This window comes from Carlito syrichta, unplaced genomic scaffold (genome assembly GCF_000164805.1).
Source record: "Carlito syrichta isolate Samal-C Ts95f unplaced genomic scaffold, Tarsius_syrichta-2.0.1 Scaffold308138, whole genome shotgun sequence".
In the NCBI taxonomy this organism is placed as follows: domain Eukaryota; kingdom Metazoa; phylum Chordata; class Mammalia; order Primates; family Tarsiidae; genus Carlito; species Carlito syrichta.
Window position 1 is genome coordinate 195,690 of NW_007252234.1, and position 5,863 is coordinate 201,552.

The following is a 5,863-nucleotide window of genomic DNA, read 5'->3' on the forward strand; positions in this document are numbered from 1 at the left end:
TTCTGACCTAAGTAAATGAGACTATGACTAATGAATGAATGATTTGCATTATTAAATACTCTTTAGATAGAACATGTCTTCAGTGAAGGTTTTGTATAGCCTACACAGAAAACTGAAGCTTTTTGGATTTGGGGCAAGGAAAAGGACAGTACAAGAAGATGAGTACTTAGTTTTATCAAAAGGATTGAAAATTGGAAAAGGAAAATTTATCACAGTTGTCATTCTTCCTTGATAACACATTCAGATTTTCTATGTGTCACATATGAAATAAGCATAAAACATAAAGATATGTTTATAACTACTGACATATGATTGATATTTTTATTGTATTGGGTTTGTATTTATCTATGTGCTTAAAAATTCTTTGTTAATTCAGTTGGATATATTGCCATGACCCAAACCAAAAAGAGATAGTTAAAATCCATAGTTTTAGTTAGTCATTATTTATAGTAATCATTTATTAAGAGTAAGGAGCATGATATTCATATGGTATGGGTGTATATACATGAATACACACACACATATACACACACTGGTGGCAGCATTGCACAACAGAATGAAGTTGGGTTTGAAATCAGTTAGATGTGACTTTGAATCCTGTATCTTCCACTTAGTACTTTTGAGACTCTAAGGATCTCCCTTTCTTCCTCTTTCTTCATTCAGAAATATTTATCCTGTGTTTAGCTAGATATATGGTAGGTAAACAAACTGATATGAAATCCCTGTCTCTAAGCCTCAGTTTCTTCATTTTTAAAACATTTATTTATTTTATAAGTTGAGGTGAGGAATATGATGAGATACTAAATGGGAAACATTTTATAGAGTTTGACACATAATGGGCAACCTCTAATTTCAGACTGTGTCTAACAGGCCCTGTGAGTGATTGGGGTACTCAAAAACAAACAAACAAACAAACAAAACTTTACAGAAAAAGAGTTGTTGAAAGAAAATGGATTGAATGCAATACAAAATGACTTCCAGAACATTTTGATGTCTTTTGGTCATGTTGGTGAACACCTGGGTGAACACAGGCTGATGAGCCATATCCCTAGAGTGCTTGATTCAGAAGCTGTGGGTGGGGCCTAAGAACTTGCCCTTCTAACAAGTCCTAGGTGGTGCTGATCTCCTTTTCCACACTGAGGATCACTAGTTTGGACTTCACCATAAAACAAATAGTAATGTCACAGAAGATCTATTGGAGTTTAAAGAACCTTGCAGTTTGCCATTAAGAAAAAAGAACATCACTTGAGAACACCCATTTTATTTTTTATTATTTTACATTTTATTGGAAGCCTTAAATACTCTTTAGACAGAACATGTCTTCAGTGAAGGCTTTGTATAGCCTACACAGAAAACTGAAGCTTTTTGGATTTGGGGCGAGTAAAAGGACAGTACAAGACGATGAGTACTTAGTTTTATCCAAAGGACCCCTCATGATGAATCTCTTCAGCCAGCTTAACAACTTTTGCTACAGCTTCTTCAGTGGATCCCACCATATAGAAGGTCTGTTCTGGGAGATGGTCATATTCACCTGCCAAGATCTGCTGGAATCATTTGATGGTCTCCTTCAGGCTACCAGCTTTCCCATATGACCTGTGAAGACCTCAGCAATCTGGAATGGCTGAGATAAGAAACGCTGCATTTTCTGTGCATGGGACACAGTCAGCTTGTCTTTCTCAGACAGTTCATCCATATCCAAGATGGCAATGGTGTCCTGGAGGAATGTGCAGTCCTGCAGGATATTTTGTACCTCACGGGCAATGTCATAATGTTTAGTGCCAACACTAGTGGAATCCATGATGCAGGAGGTGGAGTCCCCAGGATCCACAGCTGGATAAATGCCCAGCTCAGGGATAGCACAGGACATGGCAGGGGCAAGGTCAGTCAAGTCATCAGCAGACACATAGATAGCCTGCACAGAGGTGATAGATCCCTTCTTGGTGGTGGTGATTCTTTCCTGCATAGTACTCATATCAGTGGCCAGGGTAAGCTGACAGCCCACAGTAGAGGGGATTCTGTCCAATAAGGCAGACACATCTGAGCCAGCCTGGATGAAGCAAAAGATGTTATCTAAAAACAGAAGTATATCTTGACCTTCTTGGTCTCTGAAGTCTTCAGCTACAGTCGGTCCAGTCAGAGCTACCCAGGGCATAAGCACTAGGGGGATTATTCATTTTATCATACACCAGTGCTAACTTGGAAGTAACATCTTTTAAGTTGGTAACACCTGACAATCATTTCATGGTATAAGTCGTTGTCCCCCGTGAGTCCTATCACCAACACCAGTAAACACAGAGTAACCGCCATTGGCTTTAGCAACATTGTGGATTAACTCCATGATCAGTACAGTCTTGTCAACTCCAGAACCACCAAAGAGCCCAGTTTTGCCACCTTTGGCATAGGGAGTTAGCAGATTCACAACTTTGATTCCAGTCACCAGAATTTCCTGCTCCATACTCATTTCCATAAACTTGGGAGCCTCAGCATGAATGGGAGCAAATTGATTGGTTTTGATGACACCTCTCTCATCGATAGGCTCTCCAATGATATTCATGATTCTGCCCAGAGTCTCAGGACCAACAGAAATTTTGATTAGTGCACCGGAATCCAGGACTTTCTGGCCTCTAACCAAGCCTTCTATACCAACCATAGCAACAGTCCTTACTGTGTTCTCACCCAAATGCTGGGCCACCTCCAAAACCAACCTGGACTCCCTGCCTTGCCCTTCCAGGGCATTCAGGATGAGAGGTAGTACCTCATCGAACTGGACTTCCACCACTGCACCAATGACTGCCACGATGCACCTGGTGGTGGCGCCTGCCTTTGGTGGAGGAAATGTTTGCGTTGCAAAGTGTCTAACAGGCCACAGTAAGAGCTGAGATTAGGGTCGCAATACTGAAGGACTGACTCCCCTCAAGGTCTTGGAGCCGTGGCATAGGCCAAACGACCCACAAAACTAAACATGGTAGAGTTGGAGTGGAGACCGAGACTCCCATTTTAAAAGAAATTGAGAAGGAAGATAGGAAGCAAGTACAGTGAAAAGAATAATGGTCCTCAAAGATGTCCATTTCCTAGTTTCTAAAATCTATACATTTACTACTTTACAAGGCCATTTCATTTTATCACATGTGCAGATGTGATGAAGTTAAGGACCTTGAGATGAGATTATTATGGATTATCTTGGTTAGCCTAATATAGTCATAAAAGTTTTTCTAAGACAAAGAGGGAGGCGGGGAGTCAGGGAAAGGGAGGGAGATGTGATGACAAAAGGAGATAATGAGAAGGAGATGCGACAATGGACACAGAGATTGGAGTGATATGAATATGCAGATGGTCTCCAGACACAGGAAAAGCCAAGGAAAATGGCTTTTTTTTTAGTCTCTAGAAGGAACACAGCTCTTCCAACCCTTTATTTTAGCCCAATGGAATCCATTTCAGACTTTTGATCCCCAAACTATAAGATCATACATTTGTGTTGTTTTAAGCCAATAAACTGTGGTAATTTGTTAGCAGCAATAAAAAACTAATATAACAAATAAAAGTAATCAAGAAAAAAATTAGCTATTGACTCAATTTATCCAAGCAAGCGATATTATCAATGCTTCAGAAAGCTATTATTTATTCTTTCCCCTAAGGAAGTTGGTCAAAACAGTTTTTAAAAATGAAATGTCTAAGCCATTTAATGAGTCTGTACATATGATCTCAGTCATCACTCTATACAACCCTCAATATCCTCATCACCCTTACACTATCCACTTCTACACCAAGTCAGCTGACCCAAGGCTGTAGATTCAAGTGTAGCTATGAGAATCTCAATTTAAAATCTGGTCTAATTTGTCAATAGGAGCTTCAGGTGTGTTGGTCTTATTACTCCCAAACCATTATGATAAATGAAACCCAAATGTGTCATGTATACTCAGCCAAAGAAACTACATACACTGTTCTTTGTTAAGTTTATAGGACTTTCTCTACACATTCTCAAACACAGATTATATAGACTGTCATAAAAACTAAGGAGAAATAAATGCAAATATACATATATTTCTTTTTTTTTTTTGAGTTGGAGTCTTACTCTGTCGCCCAGACTGGAGTGCGGTGGCCGCTCCTGGCCACCACAGCCTCGAACTGCTGGGCTCCAGCGATCCTTCTGGCTCAGCCTTCCGAGTAGCCAGAATCACAGGCGCGCACTACCACGCCCGGCAGATTTTTGATTTATTGTAGAGATGAGGTCTCGCCAAGTTGCCCAGGCGGGTCTCGAACCCGCGGGCTCAGGCAATCCACTCACCTCAGCCTCCCAAGGTGCGGTATTATAGGCTGAGTCACCGAGCCTGGCTCATATATTTCTTTTAAAATGCCTCTCTAATCAACATTTAGCTCATCACTATGTATCTGCATATCTGAACTAGCTCAATGCATATTTTCAGAATTTTTGTAAGGTACCCACATTCTTTATATTTACAAACATTGGTGGGTATCCCCTTCTTTTAACAAATCCCAAGTCCTACTATTTTTAAAAAATTATTTTATTTTAAAATGTGGGGTACAAATAGGGTTAGGTACATATGTGGTCATCATACAAGTAAAGTGTGGGTACCCTTGTTGATGCCATGTTCCCCTCCTCTTACCCTGGCAGTGTCCCACTACTGCCTATCCCTTTCTTATGGTGTTATGATACATGTTCAAAGTCCACTTATGTGTGAGTACATGTGGTACTCAGATCTTTGTTTCTGTGATAAATCACTGAGTATTATAGACTCTAATTCTATCCAGGTTGCTGTAAAGTTCATAATTTTGTTTTTATTTATGACTGTGTAATATTCCATTGTGAAAATGTACTACATTTTCTTTATCAAGTTCACTTTCAATAGGCAGCACGGTTGATTCCATGTTTTTGCTAAGGTCTTACAATTTAAACGTTTAAAACAGATGAATTGGCTGGGCTCGGTGGCGCAGCCTGTAATCCCGCGCTTTGGGAGGCCGAGGTGAGTGAATTGCCTGAGCCTGCATGTTCGAGACCCACCTGAGCAACTTGGCGAGACCTCATCTCTACAATAAATCAAAAAAATTAACCAGGCATGGTAGCGCGCACCTGTAGTTCCAGCTACTTGGAAGGCTGAGGTGGAAGGATCACCAGAGCCCAGCAGGTCGAGGCTGTGGTGGCCGGGAGTGGGCCACTTCACTCCAGTCTGGGCAACAGAGTGAGACTCCAACTCAAAAAAATAAAAAATAAAAATAAAACAGATGAATTAAGACATTACCTCAATACTGGGGTATATGCTTCTCCCCTATTTTGGTGTTTCTGAAATATTATATACAATCAATATGATAGTCTATATTTTCTTCCCATTATAAATCTGATGGTAATTTTTTACAATTCATGGTGTCCTGGGGGAGTAGAAGTATTGATGTATCATTATTACTATTTTTTGTCTTGACAAAAAGTTTTTTTTAATCAAAATTTTTTATTATGATATTGTGGGGTACAGTTAAGGGTTAGGTATACAAATATGCTTCGTTCAGGCACCCTTGTTGATAAAAGATGTCTCCCCATCCCCAGACAGATATTTACTACCATTAATCCCATCTCCCTTCCCCTCCCCCCAATAGTTTGCCACCATTGTCAGTCATTTTCTGATAGTGTTATGTTGGATGTTCAAGGTCCACTATATGAGTGAGAACATGTGATACTCAGATCTTTGTTTCTGTGAGAGATCACTCAGTATTATAGACTCTAGTTCCATCTAGGTTGCTGCAAAATTCATGATTTTGTTCTTTTTTATGGCTGCATAGTATTCCATCGTGTATATGTACCACATTTTTTAAATCCAGTCCTCTTTTGATGGACAGCATGGTTGCTTCCAGG

The 5,863-nt window shown here is 40.0% G+C and overlaps 1 pseudogene; it reads right to left on the reverse strand.

Annotated features, from left to right (window-relative positions):
- Positions 1-1,415: 1,415 nt before the first annotated feature.
- LOC103267444 lies at positions 1,416-2,970 on the reverse strand (annotated as a pseudogene).
- Between the last annotated feature and the right edge of the window lie 2,893 nt (positions 2,971-5,863).